Below are 19,233 nucleotides of genomic sequence, written 5' to 3'. Positions count from 1 at the left end.
AATCCCCAACACACATGTCATTGCAACTCGCACACATGAGCCATACCACAGCCATATCGCAACTGCCACCACCATCCCTACACATACAACAGCATGAGCAGCCAAAGGTGAGCCAGACATCACATGCAACACAGGAAGTGCACCACACATGTACACACACCACCACACTTGCATGCATGTGTACACCTCTGACAAGTGTCGGACTGTTCAGACGGGCATCCATGTCACATCTGCCAATCAGGCTTCCACATACCGCTGTCACATGCATCCATGTTGCATCACTGTTGCACCCTTGTCAAATACACACACATGCACATGTACACAGTGCTCATACATGCAGCCGAAAACAACATACATGCGTGACATCACGGACATGTCTACTTACATACACATTCATCCAAACATGTGTGCACACACAACTGCATTTGGCATGCAAGCCTACACACACAAGCACAATCCATGTCTCACACATTACAGCCCTCGCATGTGTCAGCCCCACGGCCCTGTACACCCCCACCCATACTCGACCCCATACAAACAGATGTGCAACCTGCACACTACCGAATAATCACCACACGCACTGCTCACAATCAGGATGCATGTACACTCACCGCTCGACTCCAGACGGGTCTGCTTCTCTAGGACCTGGACGTGGAGCGCTGGGGATATGCGTTCCAGGACCCTCATCTGTTCTTCGGACAAGTAGCCCCGGCGCCCCTTGGCATCCGCTGCCTTCAAGAGGTGCCGGGCCTTGTTCAGGGTCCTGGACCTGAAGTCCTCCCAGCGCTTCCTGACATGTTGTAAGTCGCGGACTGCCACCCCCTCCGCGTTGATGGCAGTCACGATGTCAGTCCAGATCCGAGTCCGTCCTTCCTTGTCGGCGCGGGAACTTCCGAAGAGGGCATCATACTGCCCCAGGACTTGCTCCACCAGGACACCAACTTCGGTGACACTGAAGCTGGTGCCCCTCTGCCTCTCTGGCCGGGGGTTGTCAGTGGTCACAGATGGTGTTTGCCCCGACATGACAACCCCAGAGGCAGGAGTGGGTGGGCAACTGGGTCCTGGGGCTGGGCTGTGGAGCGATGGAATCCCAGTCGGGAGTCTTCGGTTCCAGCAGGGGTGGTCACAGCAACAGCACCCCTGGCTGATGTGCAGGCAGCAAATGGCAGTGCACGTGGGCAGCAGGCAGTCAGGCAGCAGCAGATGGCAGGTGGGAGCGTGCTCGGGGCTCTGGGGGGCAGTAGTTCGGCCTTCTGGGCAGGAGCATGGTCTTCCGTGTGCATACGCGTGGCCAGCTTGATACGGAGTGATTTGGCACGTGAAAAATCCAACACGTCTGCGTGTAATTCGAGGAAAGGCCCTTAGCGCGTAAACGCGTCGCCAGCGTATGCGCGTCTATGAAGTCACGTGCACGTTGAATTGGGCACACGTATGAAAATGTTGCGTGTGAAAAAAAGGAAAGACACGTCCGAGTGTCAAAGCGTGTAATTGGTGGGAATGGGCCTAGCGCGTACACGCGGCAGTGACAAAGCGTGTAATCGATGGAAATGGCCCTACACGCGGCAGTGACAGAGCGTGTAATTGGTGGAAATGGCCCTAGCGCGTACACGCCGCGTAAGTGACGCTGGACGTGTGGGCCTGTATAAAAGGTACGTGTATAACACTATTTCCTTGTACGTGCTTTTCGTGGAGAGCGAGTGGGTGAATTCTGTACTTCTTGTCGTTTCACGCGCGATTTACTTCACGGCGTTTCAAGTTCGTATTCCCTGTTACCTCTGACTGCTTTTTCTCTTTTTTCTCTTTTACTGGTTTACCTGGGCCTGTTCCCTCAAACAGTATTCCCTTCTACTGTTGTCCTGTCTCCTCAGACAGCGTACAAATCTTCTTTTGGCGGGGGTGTTGCCAACCAAACGCGCTCCTTTTTCACGCTCTTTTACCTGGCAGACGGTGAGTCACGCACGTATCTAACATCTGTGCTTGCCCCGTGTGTAGCCTACCCCTTCAGAGGTCATTCTAGGCTGCGTGTGACACGGATACGTTCATTCTTGTGTTACTGGGTGCCACAGCGTAGTGCAGGTTTTTCTTTCTGCACACGTGGTCTAGGAGGGGTTGCGTGCACGTCATCTCCCTTTTTTGGGGCTCCTGTGCGTAGCGTGACCCGTCATCTTTCCCCAGGGGTTACATTCAGCCTTGCAAGAGCACTAGGGTACAATTACCATCTGGTACCCAACCCCCAATTGCCCAGGACAATAGTTTACAGCCACTCCCATACGCACATTAACATCAGTGCCATGGCTGGGAGGCGAGGATTCCGTAAGGGTGGCAAAGGTGGAAGAGCCACAAGTGGTGGCCGTGGTGGATCCGGTAGGGGACGTGGTCGTTACTTGCAGGGTGAGCCTGTCCCCCCATGTGTGGAGGACCAGTCAAGGGCACCCATAATCCCCCCCCCTCCCGTTGAGGCTGATGTGGCTGCCACCATCCATGCTCAGCCCTTGTTGGACCAGCCCATTGTGGCACCAGACCTGGCTGACTCCATGGCTGACTTCCAGGTCAGCAGGCCTATGACACGTGCGCTGGTGCACGTTGATGTCATCATGCCACGTGCATCTGGGGCAGCAAGGTCATCTGCTGCCCCAAGTAGGCAGGGCGGAGAGGCTGCAGGGGCAGCTGCGGCTCCATCCACCCCAGCTCTCACACACCCAGCCAGGACAGTGTCGGTCCTAGTCCATCCTGCTGACATTCCCCCAGACACCATTACACTTGAGCCAATGCCTGCACCAACTCCCATGCTGAGTGTGCAATCCCACACTCCTGATACAGAGTCCACCAGGGCTCCTGCCCCTAGTGTCTAGAGCGGCGCAGGACACTCAGGATCACCACCACCTTCCAAGCGGAAGAGGAAGAGTGCTCGTCCGGCACAGGCTGATGCCCCAGACACGGCTACACAGTCCGTCCCGTCGAGGAAGCCCAGCTTCACGGATGACGAACTGAATGCACTTGTCGAGTATGTGTCCGCACATGATAACGAGATGGTCATTGTTGCAGGATCCAAGACCACACCTGCACAACGCCAGGCACACTGGCAGACCGTTGCGGACATCGTAAGTGCCCTTGGAATCGTGAGGCGCACAGCCAATGATTGCTATAAGCGCTGGAATGACCTAAAGCGCAGGGCAAAGAGTAAGCTGGCCTCAAGTCATGCCGCAACTCTAGTGACTGGAGGTGGGTCTCCAGTAGTAGACATGGAACTCACTCCACATGAGTCAGTCGCTGGGACCTACGTCACAGAGGAACAGATCCAAGGCGTGGGAGATCTGCTTGATTACGAGGCATTGTCCGGTGAGTGCACATGCATGTGTGTGTCATCCATGTGCATGGTGTGTGTGAGGGCTTCTGTTTGTGTGCCAGGTGAGAGTGTGTGCGCCCGAATCGTATGGGTCAGCCATGTGCTTCATGCAAAACATCCTGCGCAGCTGCATTTGGCCATAGCAGTATCCCTTCTGCCAACAGTAGACATCTAGCCCAACTGCACGCCAGTTGCCCTTGAAGTGTCACCTTCGCACAACATTGTTGCTCATTTTTCACTGTTCATTCAGTCAGATTGTTTGCATTCCACCACTTTTACTAGGCATTTCGCAGTCCTCTAGTCACATGTCTGACATGGCTATGGTAAAGTGGAGTGACTTTGTTACCTGGATATCATTTGTTCACACATGTCCCTGTGCAATTGGACCATTTTGGACTGGCAGCTCCAGGTGAAAAATCTGACCTGTTTGAATTAGTAAAGCTATTACATGCGGGAACTGGACTGAATGAATAGGTGCTGCCCTCCTCTCCATCTTCACTCAATAGCAATGGTACATGCCATCTGTGTGATGGCATGTGTGTTTCACCTGGCAATCACAGGCCAATGTGTGATGCCACTGCCAGGCAGCATGCAGAAAATGTGTTCATCTTCCATCTTGGTGTCATCAGTGTGTGCCATTTGCCTGCCCTTCATATGCAGTGAGGGTGCATGCATGGGAAGGTTTTAGTCATGTGGGACATGTGTCAATCAAGTACTGGTTCTGTTGCTTCACAGCCCTCATTGTGTGCCATGGTGCTAATGCCTGTTTCCATTTCTTTGTTTTTATGTCTTTGCAGGGGAAGACGCACCTGATACTGCTGGGGTTGTGGAGATGGTGCAGACCCAGGAGGGGTCCGAGGGCCGACCAACCACCAGTGAGGGACGTGGTGTGGTGGTGGGTGAGAACCCACAAGTGCTGCAGGTCGTGCTCTCAAGGGGTGTCTCTGGCTGCACCTCCCCCGAGCTGTACTCAGGTGTTGATTCGGATGATGAGACCTACGTGCCGTCGCAGGTGAGTGTTCCAGGGAGGGATACTGTTCTGTCCCACCCACCTGCACCAGGGTCAGAACCCTCAATGGGGATGTCAGTGTTGGCAGCTACGCCTTTGGTGGTTACGGATGCAGGGTCACACTCCGCGACATCTGATCCTGTTCCTGGGCCAGCAGATCAGAGGGAGAATGCAGTCCTGCAGCCTCAGGCAGTGCCGGCACAGCAAGGCGCAGTTCGCCTTGCCCCAGACAGGTGTGGTGCCCGCCGACGTGGTGGCCGTACGCCACCTGGCAATACCGCATGGGAGCAATCCATTTACGGTATGGCAACCAAACAGGCAGCATCATCCGAGATGATGGCTCAGGCCATGGATAGGGTGGCCACTTCCATTGTCCCCCCTGAAAGGCTGATGGAGCGACTACAGCAGGCAACCGACTCCATCTGCCAGTCACAGAGGGAGGACATGTTGGCGTCCAACAGGGACAGGCGGGCGGCACTGGCGACTCTGCAGGAGGCCATCTCCATAGAGTCCCAGGGCCACAGGGAAGCCCTGAGGCAGGAGCTCCTTCACCTCAGGACGACTCTTGTTGAGCTTGAGGCTTCAACACACCAAAGGACAGAACAGCAGCTGGAGCGTCTCACCCGTACGCTCTCAGCTGAGATGCAGGCAACGAGGGCGGAGGTCCGGGCATCCCGTGAGTTGTTGCATGGGGACCTCCGCACACTCATCCTCCAGAACCAGACCTACCACACCTGCATGCTTGCAGCCATGGAGGAGCAGACTAGGGCCTTGCGTGGGCTGCCTCCCATAGTGCAACCACCTCCAGATGCAGCTGCACAGGGTGATAATAGCGACAGCAGTGATACTCCCACAATAGGGTAGCCGTGTGGGCCATGAGCCCATGGAGGTGTTTTTTTTTCCCAGGATTCACACAGGTGGGTTTTGGTGTGCACCCTGTCCTCGGACCTCCTGGGTGGCCTCCCAAACCCCCCCGGGCCCATCAATGGCCATTTTTGATTTTTTTTTATTTTTATTTTTATTTTTATTTTTTTTAATTATTTTTTTCCCAATTTTTTTGGGACAATTTGTTGCCTTCCGTGGTTCCTGTGGGCATACGCTGCATTGTGGCTGGGCACATGCAGGCTTGTCATGTATTTGGTTCAGATGCTTGGGTTTGAGTCACACACACCCCTCCTGCTTCCCGTTTCCATGGGCTTGCAAAGGGTGTGCCCAAGTGACATTGACGTACATGGTGACATTGGACTCCCACTACATGTGTGGGTAGTCTAGTCAATACTGTGTATACATTCCTAGTGCATATTGCTGTCGAGTTGTACACTGCATGTTGCATTGATGTGTAACTCATCATCTGTGTCTACCTCCCAATTTGCAGGTCCCTTCCTCATGTCTACACAAGGCCCTCTAGTTTGGAGATGGGGTCCATGTTGGCAGCAGTGCACCTACAACTCTACATGGCGCCAACACTGCACAGTTGGTAGTGGTGGGAGTGCAGGCATTTCCAGGTGGTGAGACTACTAATTCATAACATTTGTGATGTCATGTTAATGGTAGTACCTGCTCAAGTTTGTTGTTGGTCCTGCATTACTGTGAGCATTTCAGGTGTTGCAAGTTTCAATTAGGGACACTGTACATTGTGACACTAGTGTCATGTTGTGGGGATTAGTTTGTTTACCTGCAAATAGCATGACATGGCACGGTGTGTCCTGTGGCGGTGCTGAGGATGGGTTGGCTGTCATGGCACTGTCCTCTTGTTGCATTTTGCAAGTGGGTATTCATTTTAGCTGCTTGAATGTGTTTCTTCACAAAACTGCATTGGTGGTGTCTGTGTGGGTAGGGATGCACACATTGTAACACTTCCAGGTGAACAATCTCAGGCTGATATGGTTTTCACGGTTGATTCTCCAGACATTCAGGATCAGTGTCAGGTTGAGTCATCATTGATTGTCAGATGGAATGTGCCAGGGCAGTGTGCACTCCACAGGGGTGTGATGTCTATGTGAAGTAATTAGCCACTAGCTGTGTACGGGCTGCCTCCCCCGTGCCCTTTGCCCCCTCCCATGCGCAGCGGCTGTGCATGTGGTTGGGGATGTGGGGCCACCACCATGTCCACGGCCAGGCCCCGGCGTGTTGCAACGTTGTGCAGGACACATGCTGCCACTATGATCCTGCACACTACTGGGGGAGCGTACAACAGCTGCCCGCCAGAACGGTCAAGGGAGCGAAAGCGTGACTTCAGCACTCCGAATGTGCGCTCCACTATGCCCCGGGTTGTAATGTGGGCTGTGTTATATCTTACCTGGGGTGGCGAGGTGGGGTTCCGAATTGGCGTCATCATGTGGGGGCTGAGAGGGTAGGCACTGTCCCCTGTGGAGGTGGTGATTGGTATCATTGGTGGGGTTGTGACCTTGCTCAGTATCTGACATGCATGCATGTGCAGTGGCATTCATACTCACCAAGCAGCCATGTATCGCCATGCCGCCCAGCTTCTAGGTCCCGGCTTAGGGTGGACATTCAGTAAATGAAGCTGTCGTGGGTGGACCCGGGATAGTTGGCATATACTGAGGTGATGATTCCCTTGGCATTACATACTACCTGCACGTTGATGGAATGCCAGTGCTTGCGGTTCCTATAGATGTGCTCTGATGCCCAGGGGGGACGTAGAGCAACATGGGTGCAGTCGATGGCACCTAGCACTTTGGGGAATCGTGCCACACCGTAAAAATCCAGGGCGGCAGCATGCCTTTCTGCAGGTGTTCTGGGCAGGTATATGTGCCTGCGGACTGATGGGCGTGCAGTGATGATGTTCAAGACCTGGTGTAAGCAGCGTGACTGGGTGGCCTGTGATACCCCACCCACAATGGCACTTGTCCGCTGAAATGATCCAGTGGCTAAGAAGTGCAGTACATTGAGGACCTTCTCCAGGGGGCTGAGTGCTTGGGAGCACAGGGTGGGTGATGTGAGGTCATCCTCCCACTCACCAGGTCCAGTATATTGTGTGGTGGAAACCTGTACCTCCCATGCACCTGGTCATCAGGCATCCCGAAAAGGCTGGTTCTGGGTGTGAATATTCTGGCCCTGACTATCCTCCTCCTCCTCCTTTGGTAGCCCACGCCCACTGCTGCTAGGAACGGTATGTTCATCCTGGGTCTGAGCTTGTTATTTTGTTAGCGCGCAAATTTATGCGTTGCGCGTGTTGTAGGCGAGCGTGTGACCCGCGCACCCCTGAAATCCAGTACCCAGTCCAATAGCGTGTGGAAATTCCCGCGCACCCCGGGATACAGGTGCGCTGACGTACTTGCGTGTGTAAGTGCCCGCGCACCCCTGATATACACGTACATAGGCAAATCGCGTGTACGCGCACTTTTGTCCATTTACACGCGATGACACTCTGACGTGCTGTCCAATTACACGCGATGACACTCTGACGTGCAGTCTTTCCACGTGTGCTCTGTCATCACGTGCTGTGTGGGAAACACCCGTGCGGGTCACGTCACAGACGCGCTTACGCGCTGAGGGCCTTTGGTCCAATAGAATCGCGTATGCGTGCTGACGCCCTTACGCGCTAAGGGCCTTTTCTCGAATTTCACGCTGACGTGCAGACTTTTCACGTGCCAAATCACTCCGTATCAAGCTGGCCACGCGTATGCACACGGAAGACCACGCTCCTGCCCAGAAGGCCGAACTACTGCCCCCCAGAGCCCCGAGCACGCTCCCACCTGCCATCTGCTGCTGCCTGACTGCCTGCTGCCCACGTGCACTGCCATTTGCTGCCTGCACATCAGCCAGGGGTGCTGTTGCTGTGACCACCCCTGCTGGAACCGAAGACTCCCGACTGGGATTCCATCGCTCCACAGCCCAGCCCCAGGACCCAGTTGCCCACCCACTCCTGCCTCTGGGGTTGTCATGTCGGGGCAAACACCATCTGTGACCACTGACAACCCCCGGCCAGAGAGGCAGAGGGGCACCAGCTTCAGTGCCACCGAAGTTGGTGTCCTGGTGGAGCAAGTCCTGGGGCAGTATGATGCCCTCTTCGGAAGTTCCCGCGCCGACAAGGATGGACGGACTCGGATCTGGACTGACATCGTGACTGCCATCAACGCGGAGGGGGTGGCAGTCCGCGACTTACAACATGTCAGGAAGCGCTGGGAGGACTTCAGGTCCAGGACCCTGAACAAGGCCCGGCGCCTCTTGAAGGCAGCGGATGCCAAGGGGCGCCGGGGCCACTTGTCCGAAGAACAGATGAGGGTCCTGGAACGCATATCCCCAGCGCTCCACGTCCAGGTCCTAGAGAAGCAGACGCGTCTGGAGTCGAGCGGTGAGTGTACATGCATCCTGATTGTGAGCAGTGCGTGTGGTGATTATTCGGTAGTGTGCAGGTTGCACATCTGTTTGTATGGGGTCGAGTATGGGTGGGGGTGTACAGGGCCGTGGGGCTGACACATGCGAGGGCTGTAATGTGTGAGACATGGATTGTGCTTGTGTGTGTAGGCTTGCATGCCAAATGCAGTTGTGTGTGCACACATGTTTGGATGAATGTGTATGTAAGTAGACATGTCCGTGATGTCCGCATGTATGTTGTTTTCGGCTGCATGTATGAGCACTGTGTACATGTGCATGTGTGTGTATTTGACAAGGGTGCAACAGTGATGCAACATGGATGCATGTGACAGCGGTATGTGGAAGCCTGATTGGCAGATGTGACATGGATGCCCGTCTGAACAGTGCGAAACTTGTCAGAGGTGTACACATGCATGCAAGTGTGGTGGTGTGTGTACATGTGTGGTGCACTTCCTGTGTTGCATGTGATGTCTGGCTCACCTTTGGCTGCTCATGCTGTTGTATGTGTAGGGATGGTGGTGGCAGTTGCGATATGGCTGTGGTATGGCTCATGTGTGCGAGTTGCAATGACATGTGTGTTGGGGATTGTGATGACATGTCTGAGGTTTGCCAATGCCACTCATGTGCAACTGTCATGTGTGTATGTGTCCATTGTACAGTGCCCTGATGCCTGTGTTTTGTTTCTCCCTGTCTGCAGCGTCAACTGATGAAGAGGGCGGAGAAGGTGCTGTGGAGCACAGCGGCGGGGATCCCACCGCCAGCTGGAGACGCAAGGCCCGGCTCCCCTCCCGTGTTGTCATCTCGTCGGGGAGTGAGGAGTCCGGTGCCGTGTCCCAGGCCGCAGCTGCCGGGGGGAGGTCCAAGAGGCGGAGGTTGGAGTTGGACTCCTCGGCAGCAGAAGGGGCAGCTGGGACCCCACAGGGCCCAACAGGGGAAGATGGCACGGAGTCATCCAGGTTGGTGGGGGGTTTGGTGGAGGAGGAGGCCGTTCAAGCACCAGAGACGGGGTCTGGAGGTGGGGATACCACTGGTGCTAGTGGTGCAGTGCAGGACCAGGGACAGGAGGCAGCACAGGCCGCCGCGGAGGTGCCTGTGTGCAATCCTGTCCCCGATCCTGTCCCTGCATCATCTTGCACCAGCAGGGATGCCTACGTCCAGACCCGTTTTCAGGCAGGGGATGAGCTGACGTCAACTGGCCTTCCTCTGCCTGCGGACGTGGCTATCCAGGTCCGGGTTGAGCCTGTCCTGGCAGGTGTGGCGTTGCGTCAACGGGCCATGCGAGGTGACCTGCAGTCTTTTCATGGAGAGAGTGCACGTCATCTCGAATGGCTCGTTGACCACGTCAGCCTGCTGGGACAGGTCACCCAGACCGGATTCCTCCGTCTGATGGGGCTTGCTCCGACCCCCTCCTCAACTGGACCCCCTACGCGCTAGTCGTCCTCTGTGCCATCTTCCCACCCATCAGTCACCTGGGTGCCCTGTGGAGCTGCCTCTGACAGTGTGGCCAGGCTGGTGGAGGAGGCATCCCTGCCACAGTCGGGAGTCGGACGTCCAGCAGGGGTGGCCACATCAACGACTGCACCCCAGCCGGCGGAGGATGTGCAGGCAGCAGGAGGCAGTGCACGGGCAGAGGCAGAGCAGCAGCAGCAGCAACATGGTGGGAGCCATGAAGGCTTGGGGCCTTTGACATCGGAGGGGCAGGCATCGGCCGGAGGGCAGGAGGACCCAGGACAGAGAGTGTCTTCCGTGTGGCAGCGGTTGGGCCACGCCATAGGTGCGGAGCGGCGGCGGGCGGAAGAGGCGTGGCTCACAATGGTCATGGCGGAGAACTGAGGCGGGCCGAGTGCCTCGAGGCAATCCGCAGGGGGTTGCAGGAGGACACGGCGTCATCCCTGCGGACCCTTGGGGCCATGGAACTGGACCGCCTCCGGGACATCGAACAGGAGTTCGATGATGCCCTGGCCCGGAACACCACGGAGTGAGCCGCTGGACTTGCCCGCCGCCTTTGTATATAGTTCTTTAGTTTTAGGTTTCCTTTGTTTGTTCTTATGATTTGGAGTCGACGGACGCTGCTCCACTTTTTGTATATAGTTGCATTTTAGTTTTTTTGTAGGTTTCCTTTGTTCAGTTGTTCTCATGGACCCTTGGAAGTTTTTTACATAGTTCTTTATTGGATAGATATTTTTTTACATTTGACTTTGGACGACATTTTTTTGGATTAGGATTTGGTGTTTTTTTTTTTATAAGGACATGCAGCTTATTTTTTTTCATTCCCATTGTAGTTTGTTTCATTTCTTTAGCATTCTTTCTTTTTTTCAATACAATTTTGTTTTCATACTTCACTGTGTGGTATCATCTCATTGGTTTCATGCATGTCATGTTGGGTGTTTTCCCATTCAATTGCAACCATTGTGTGTGACGGACATGGGTTCATTAGCTTCATGAACATTGGGGGTGTAACATGTAATTTCCATTTCCATGTGGGTGAATGGGTTACTTGGTAGGGCTGTTTGGCTGTGGAGGCTGGCCATGACGCACATGATTGGGGATTGTGAGGACCTGGTGGAGGCTGCCCATGGTGGCAGGGGGGTGGGGGTGGTGAGAGACATGAGTGGGGGCCTGGTGGAGGGTGCCCCTGGATGGTGGGGGGTGGGGGTGGTGGGAGACATGAGTGGGGGCCTGGTGGAGGGTGCCCCTGGATGGTGGGGGGTGGGGGTGGTGGGAGACATGAGTGGGGGCCTGGTGGAGGGTGCCCCTGCACTGCTGGGGGGTGGGGGTGGTGGGAGACATGAGTGGGGGCCTGGTGGAGGGTGCCCCTGCACTGCTGGGGGGTGGGGGTGGTGGGAGACATGAGTGGGGGCCTGGTGGAGGGTGCCCCTGCACTGCTGGGGGGTGGGGTGGTGGGAGACATGAGTGGGGGCCTGGTGGAGGGTGCCCCTGGTGGCTGGGGGGTGGGGGTGGTGGGAGACATGAGTGGGGGCCTGGTGGGGGCTGGCCATGGTGGCTGGGGGGTGGGGGTGGTGGGAGACATGGGTGGGGGCCTGGTGGAGGCTGCCCCTGCACTGCTGGGGGGTGGGGGTGGTGGGAGACATGAATGGGGGCCTGGTGGAGGGTGCCCCTGGTTGCTGGGGGGTGGGGGTGGTGGGAGACATGAGTGGGGGCCTGGTGGAGGGTGCCCCTGCACTGCTGGGGGGTGGTGGGAGACATGAGTGGGGGCCTGGTGGATGGTGCCCCTGCACTGCGGGGGGGTGGGGTTGGTGGGAGACATGAGTGGGGGCCTGGTGGAGGGTGCCCCTGCACTGCTGGGGGGTGGGGGTGGTGGGAGACATGAGTGGGGGCCTGGTGGAGGGTGCCCCTGGTGCTGGGGGGTGGGGGTGGTGGGAGACATGAGTGGGGGCCTGGTGGAGGGTGCCCCTGGTGGCTGGGGGGTGGGGGTGGTGGGAGACATGAGTGGGGGCCTGGTGGAGGGTGCCCCTGCACTGCTGGGGGGTGGGGGTGGTGGGAGACATGAGTGGGGGCCTGGTGGAGGGTGCCCCTGCACTGCTGGGGGGTGGGGGTGGTGGGAGACATGGGTGGGGGCCTGGTGGAGGCTGCCCCTGGTGGCGGGGGGGTGGGGGTGATAGGGGCCATGAGTGGGGGCCTGGTGGAGGGTGCCCCTGGATGGTGGGGGGTAGGGGTGGTGGGAGACATGAGTGGGGGCCTGGTGGAGGGTGCCCCTGCACTGCTGGGGGGTGGGGGTGGTGGGAGACATGAGTGGGGGCCTGGTGGAGGGTGCCCCTGCACTGCTGGGCGGTGGGGGTGGTGGGAGACATGAGTGGGGGCCTGGTGGGGGCTGGCCATGGTGACTGGGGGGTGGGGGTGGGTGGTAGACATGAGTGGGGGCCTGGTGGAGGCTGCCCCTGCACTGCTGGGGGGTGGGGGTGGTGGGAGACATGGATGGGGGACTGGTGGAGGGTGCCCCTGGATGCTGGGGGGTGAGGGTGCAGGGGGACATGAGTGGGGGCCTGGTGGTGTTGCCCCTGCACTGCTGGGGGCTGGGGGTGCTGGGAGACATGGGTGGGGGCCTGGTGGAGGGTGCCCCTGCACTGCTGGGGGGTGGTGGGAGACATGAGTGGGGGCCTGGTGGGGGCTGCCCATGGTGGCTGGGGGGTGGGGGTGGTGGGAGACATGGGTGGGGGCCTGGTGGAGGCTGCCCCTGGTGGCGGGGGGGTGGGGGTGATAGGGGCCATGAGTGGGGGCCTGGTGGAGGGTGCCCCTGGATGGTGGGGGGTGGGGGTGGTGGGAGACATGAGTGGGGGCCTGGTGGAGGGTTCCCCTCGATGGTGGGGGGTGGGGGTGGTGGGAGACATGAGTGGGGGCCTGGTGGAGAGTGCCCCTGGATGGTGGGGGGTGCGGGTGGTGGGAGACATGAGTGGGGGCCTGGTGGAGGGTGCCCCTGCACTGCTGGGGGGTGGGGGTGGTGGTAGACATGAGTGGGGGCCTGGTGGAGGGTGCCCCTGCACTGTTGGGGGGTGGGGGTAGTGGGAGACATGAGTGGGGGCCTGGTGGAGGGTGCCCCTGCACTGCTGGGGGGTGGGGGTGGTGGGAGACATGAGTGGGGGCCTGGTGGAGGGTTCCCCTGCACTGCTGGGGGGTGGGGGTGGTGGGAGACATGAGTGGGAGCCTGGTGGAGGGTGCCCCTGGTGGCTGGGGGGTGGGGGTGGTGGGAGACATGAGTGGGGGCCTGGTGGAGGGTGCCCCTGCACTGCTGGGGGGTGGGGGTGGTGGGAGACATGAGTGGGGGCCTGGTGGAGGGTGCCCCTGGTGGCTGGGGGGTGGGGGTGGTGGGAGACATGAGTGGGGGCCTGGTGGAGGGTGCCCCTGGTGGCTGGGGGGTGGGGGTGGTGGTAGACATGAGTGGGGGCCTGGTGGAGGCTGCCCCTGCACTGCTGGGGGGTGGGGGTGATAGGGGCCATGAGTGGGGGCCTGGTGGAGGGTGCCCCTGTATGGTGGGGGGTGGGGGTGGTGGGAGACATGAGTGGGGGCCTGGTGGAGGGTGCCCCTGGATGGTGGGGGGTGGGGGTGGTGGGAGACATGAGTGGGGGCCTGGTGGAGGGTGCCCGTGCACTGCTGGGGTGTGGGGTGGTGGTAGACATGAGTGGGGGCCTGGTGGAGGGTGCCCCTGCACTGCTGGGGGGAAGGGGTGGTGGGAGACATGAGTGGGGGCCTGGTGGAGGGTGCCCCTGCACTGCTGGGGGGTGGGGTATTGGGAGACATGAGTGGGGGCCTGGTGGAGGGTGCCCCTGCACTGCTGGGGGGTGGGGGTGGTGGGAGACATGAGTGGGGGCCTGGTGGAGGGTGCCCCTGGTGGCTGGGGGTGGGGGTGGTGGGAGACATGAGTGGGGGCCTGGTGGGGGCTGCCCATGGTGGCTGGGGGGTGGGGGTGGTGGTAGACATGAGTGGGGGCCTGGTGGAGGCTGCCCCTGCACTGCTGGGGGGTGGGGGTGATAGGGGACATGAGTGGGGGCCTGGTGGGGGCTGGCCATGGTGGCTGGGGGGTGGGGGTGGTGGGAGACATGCATTGTTGATCAGTAGTGCAAGGTGACATGTGGGTTGGCTGGGGGGCATGCCCATGGTGGATGGGCTGCCTGCGGGACATGAGCAGGGGTGCAGGGTAGTCCCCCGTGGTGTGGGCTGCCTGCAGGGGCCGTGGAGGTTGTGGAGCGTACACCTGGGAGGACCCACACGGCCAATTCACGTGTAGTACTCCCCAGAACCCCTGAAATACACATACCCTGCTGAAATCGCGTGTGGAACTTCCCGCGCACCCCTGAAATACACGTACCCTGCTGGAATCGCGTGTGGAACTTCCCGCGCACCCCTGAAATACACGTACCCTGCTGAAATCGCGTGTGGAACTTCCCGCGCACCCCTGGAATACACATACCCTGCTGAAATCGTGTGTGGAACTTCCCGCGCACCCCTGAAATACAAGTACCCTGCTGAAATCGCGTGTGGAACTTCCCGCGCACCCATGGAATACACGTACGCTGCTCGCACTGGGCCAATCGCGTGTGGAACTTCCCGCGCACCCCTGAAATACACGTACCCTGCTGAAATCGCGTGTGGAACTTCCCGCGCACCCCTGGAATACACATACCCTGCTGAAATCGCGTGTGGAACTTCCCGCGCACCCCTGCAATACACGTACCCTGCTGAAATCACGTGTGGTACTTCCCGCGCACCCATGGAATACACGTACCCTGCTCGCACTGGGCCAATCGCGTGTGGAACTTCCCGCGCACCCCTGAAATACACGTACCCTGCTGAAATCGCGTGTGGAACTTCCCGCGCACCCCTGGAATACACATACCCTGCTGAAATCGCGTGTGGAACTTCCCGCGCACCCCTGAAATACACGTACCCTGCTGAAATCGCGTGTGGAACTTCCCGCGCACCCATGGAATACAAGTACCCTGCTCGCACTGGGCCAATCGCGTGTGGAACTTCCCGCGCACCCCTGAAATACACGTACCCTGCCGAAATCGCGTGTGAGACTTCCTGCGCACCCCGGTATACAAGCACACATATTTTTTGTCAGCGGGTGTCCGTGTTTGTGGGTACCCCTTTGCACGTCATTTGTCCTGGAGGGCCACAGTATAGGACATTCATCTTGGCTGTATATAGGTGCTATTTGTTGGCGCACCTTTTGGCGCACATTTCTTCCAGGCGCAGAGACGCTACCGCCTGCTTTCTTGTGGCGGTCGTGTTTGTGCCTGTGCACTGGTTTGAGCGTGCGCTTTTTTGCCCTATTCTATTCCATGAATACGTGTTGTAGGCGAGCGTGTGGGCGTTCCGCACACTTGTACCCTGTACTTCCCCCGTGACGCCCACGTTTTGGCAAGTTGTTCCCCATTCCGAGTGTTACGCCCCGTGTTCTGCCTACTTTTGTTGCGTGCGCCGCGCTATGTGCGATTTTCGCTGTGGCCTGTCCGATTTTCGCTGTGACCTGGCGCACGCAGTTAGATGGCCTGTGCGCCAACGTGCGCCGCGCACTTTTTTATCGCACATCCGATGGTTTTCTCGCGCACGGCCTTCCATGAATCGATGTGCACTGCTTTTCGTGCGATTTTCGCACTTGCACTGCAATTTTCGCTATTCCACTGCGATTCGCACGTTTTTGCCCACTTGCGCCACGCTAATTATTCCATGAATCGGCCTCTTAATATTGTAGGAATGCTCTGTTTCATAAATCTTGCTTTTGACCCTCTATGATAGCTCTGATGCCAAATAATGTTTTGGGGCTGCAAACTAAGTACTTCACATTGACTTGAACCCTCTCCCCTTTTCTACTTCCCCTTTTCTTCATAACATTTTGTTGTATAGCTTCTTTGTAAAACCCTTCCTGCATATTAATGTGTGGTATTTGACTGTCAGGAAAACACATGTTGGGCACTTGAACCAAGTACAATGTTCCTCCTTTACTTGCACTTATGAGTGAGTCCATTGTTATATAAATCCACTGGTCTGTTAAACCCATTCCTTATCTGCCAAATGCTAACATAGAGTGAAAAGAGTGTTTCTCTTGTAACCCTATCTCCATTTTCTTGCATGCATGCTCTGAAATAAAAACTATTATGCAACCATGGTTTCTCAGGTCCAAGGCGCTACCTGTGAGGTTCAACAGTAGAAGGAGTGTGAGGTTAATGGCCTCCTGATTTTCGGTCCAGCCCAAACTAGTTGTTTGTTTGTTTGTTTGTTTATTTTTTTCTAATGCGCACCAAACCCAGAGGTAACAGGGCGCAGCAGTAAGAAGGTGCAAAGCTTACAAAGTTACAAATTTGGGAAAGCTACAGAATAGTACACAGAGAAACAGAATAGATTACAAATAACATTCCAAGGCAATGTAGCATTGTTCAACTACAATTCTAAGAATGCAGGTTATATACAGTTGAAGTAAATGGGGCTGGTGGGCAGAGGCTGGTGGGCAAAGGCAACGTTGATAACAGGCTGACAAGGTGACTAGAGGTCATTAGAGTTGATCTATTTAATAAAGTTCTTTCGAAGATGTAGGTAAGGTTGGTCAACTCTCAAATTATGGGGCAAGGAGTTCCAAAATTTGGCAGCCTTCACAGATAAGCTGTTGCCGCCAATCATGGTACATCTGAATCTTGGTACTACAAGGCAATTGGTGTTGCCGGCTCTGGTCGGTCTGATGGATGTTCTTCTATTTAGTTTATCCATAAGATAGCTAGGGGCAGCATTGTCTAAGGCTTTATGAGTCAAGGAGATCCTTTTTAGCTGTATTTTGTTGTTGGTGGAGAGCCATTTGTGTTGGCGTCTAATGGAAGAGATATGTACTCTTTTGTTTATGCCAAGCACAGCTCTTAAGGCGTTATTTTGTAAAGTTTGTAGCCTCTGGATGGTAGCTTTGTTAGCTTCACTGTAAAGGGCATTGCAGTAATCAAGTCTGGAGAGTATTAGAACTCTAGCCAGGATCATACAGATGTCATTAGAAAGGAAAGGCTTACCAGCTCGTATCAGTTTACAAGTGTAGGCAGTGGTTGAAGCCAGAGATTGTACTTGTTTATCAAAGGAAATAGTGGAATCAAGGTAAAAGCCAAGGGTTTTTACTTCCTTGGATACCTTGATGATGTTTCCGTCGATACTGTATGAGGAATATTCCTGGCCTATTTTGTTAATGTTAGAGCGCGTGCCCAGGATTATCAACTCTGTCTTATCATCATTCAGGCATAGACCATGGGTAGATATCCATGCCTGGATGATAAGATATACCCTATTCACCAACTCCAGGTCCTTACGATGATTCCCAGAAAGCGGGAGGAGAATCTGTGTATCATCTGCATAGTTAGTGTAGGTGATACCCTAAAGGTCCAAATCATCGAACAAAGGTTTGGTGAAAATGTTGTATAGAGTCAGGGAGACACATGAACCCTGAGTAAGACGGCACAGGATAGGTGTGGGGTCCGCCACTGCCGAGGGGGAGAACAATCTCATGGTTCTCTCTCGCAGGAATGATTCTATCCATCTGATAGCCTCAGTGGAAAAATGAGCTGCAGAGACCAAGTGTTTGCAAAGGACCTTATGGCCCACGAGATCAAATGCAGCTGAGAGATCAAGTAAGAGGAAAAGTGCTGTCTTCCCTTTATCTTTCAACTCATTGATTTGGGTTTTTAAATCAATTAAGGCAGTTTCCGTCCCATGTAGTGGACGGAAGCCAGATTGTCTAGCTTCTAGGAGCTTATGCAGTTCAAGGTATTTTTGAATCTGGGTGTATGCAACGTTATCCAGTATTTTAAGTAAGAATGGTACTGTGGTAATGGGGCGGTAGTTAGTAGGGATGAGAGGATCTAATGTCTGCTTCTTGACGAGTGGGAGTGCCCAGGATTGTTTTAAATTGGCAGGAATAGTACCTGAGGAGAAGGAGGCATTGATCAATTTGGAGATGAATGGTGATAGGTCTCTGGCAGCGTCTTTTATTATCTGTGCTGGGCAGATATCGCATTTGCAGTTGGAAGTTTTAAGCGATAGGATAATTTTCTCTACCTCCAAGGTAGATATTTTGATGAAATTAAATTTGTTGGTTTGGGCAGTGGGTGTATCACTAGGCTGCGGTATATTGTACTGGTGCTGTAGGTTCAGAGTGTCTTTTTTTAATGTATTTTATTTTGGAGCGTATTTATTTTATTTGCTAACGCAAGTTGGATGTCTGTACACCAGGTCTTATCCTTGGTGCATATATCAGATGTGGCTATTGGTGACTCTACTTCTTTCAGTATGGAGAAAAGTTCCTTCATGCTAGAATTAGATTTGGCAATGCGTTTGTCATAGGAGTTCCGTTTTGCCAGGCAGACGTCTTTTTTTGTAATGCAGAGAGATAGAGGTTACGTTTACTTTGTTCTCATTAGATGGGCATAGTCTCCAGGTAGTTTCACATTTTCTTTTTACAAGGCGTAGGTCCTTTAATTGTGATGTAAACCATTTATTTAGATGGGCTTTAGGTTTACTTGTTCTAGATTTAAGTGGGGCAATGTTATCCATTGTAGCAAGCATAATTTTATAATATTCATGGACTAGTGTACTAGGGTCTAGATTGTCTGACAGCGCATTTAGTGTTGGGAGGATAGCAGGGATTACTTTGTCTGCTATAAGCTCTTTTTGTTTCTGGTTAAGCATGGTGGTGGCATTAGCGGGGCCATAGGAAGAGGTCTGGTGTTTAATAGATTAAAGGACACAAGTGAATGGTCTGTCCAGGGTTGAGGTGAGATGGAGGAAATAGTAGCTGTACAGTTGTAATCGTCTACCCAGTCTAATATTCTCGCCTTCATATGGGTAGGATTGTTGACTTTTTGAGACAATCCTAGCACGTTAATGGTATTAGCTATGTCCGAAGCGTGCTTATCCGCTGGATCATTAAAGCCTAAATTGAAGTCACCTAGTAGCAGTAATCGTGAGGTCGATTTGACGTTATTAGTTAGTATACTGTGCAGGTCCTCCTCAAAGGTCCCAAAAGGACCAGGTGGCCTGTATATTAGAT

Source organism: Ambystoma mexicanum, chromosome 9 (genome assembly GCF_040938575.1).
Source record: "Ambystoma mexicanum isolate Mex_15411 chromosome 9, UKY_AmexF1_1, whole genome shotgun sequence".
Lineage (NCBI taxonomy): Eukaryota > Metazoa > Chordata > Amphibia > Caudata > Ambystomatidae > Ambystoma > Ambystoma mexicanum.
Note: the sequence above shows the minus strand (reverse complement) of the source record.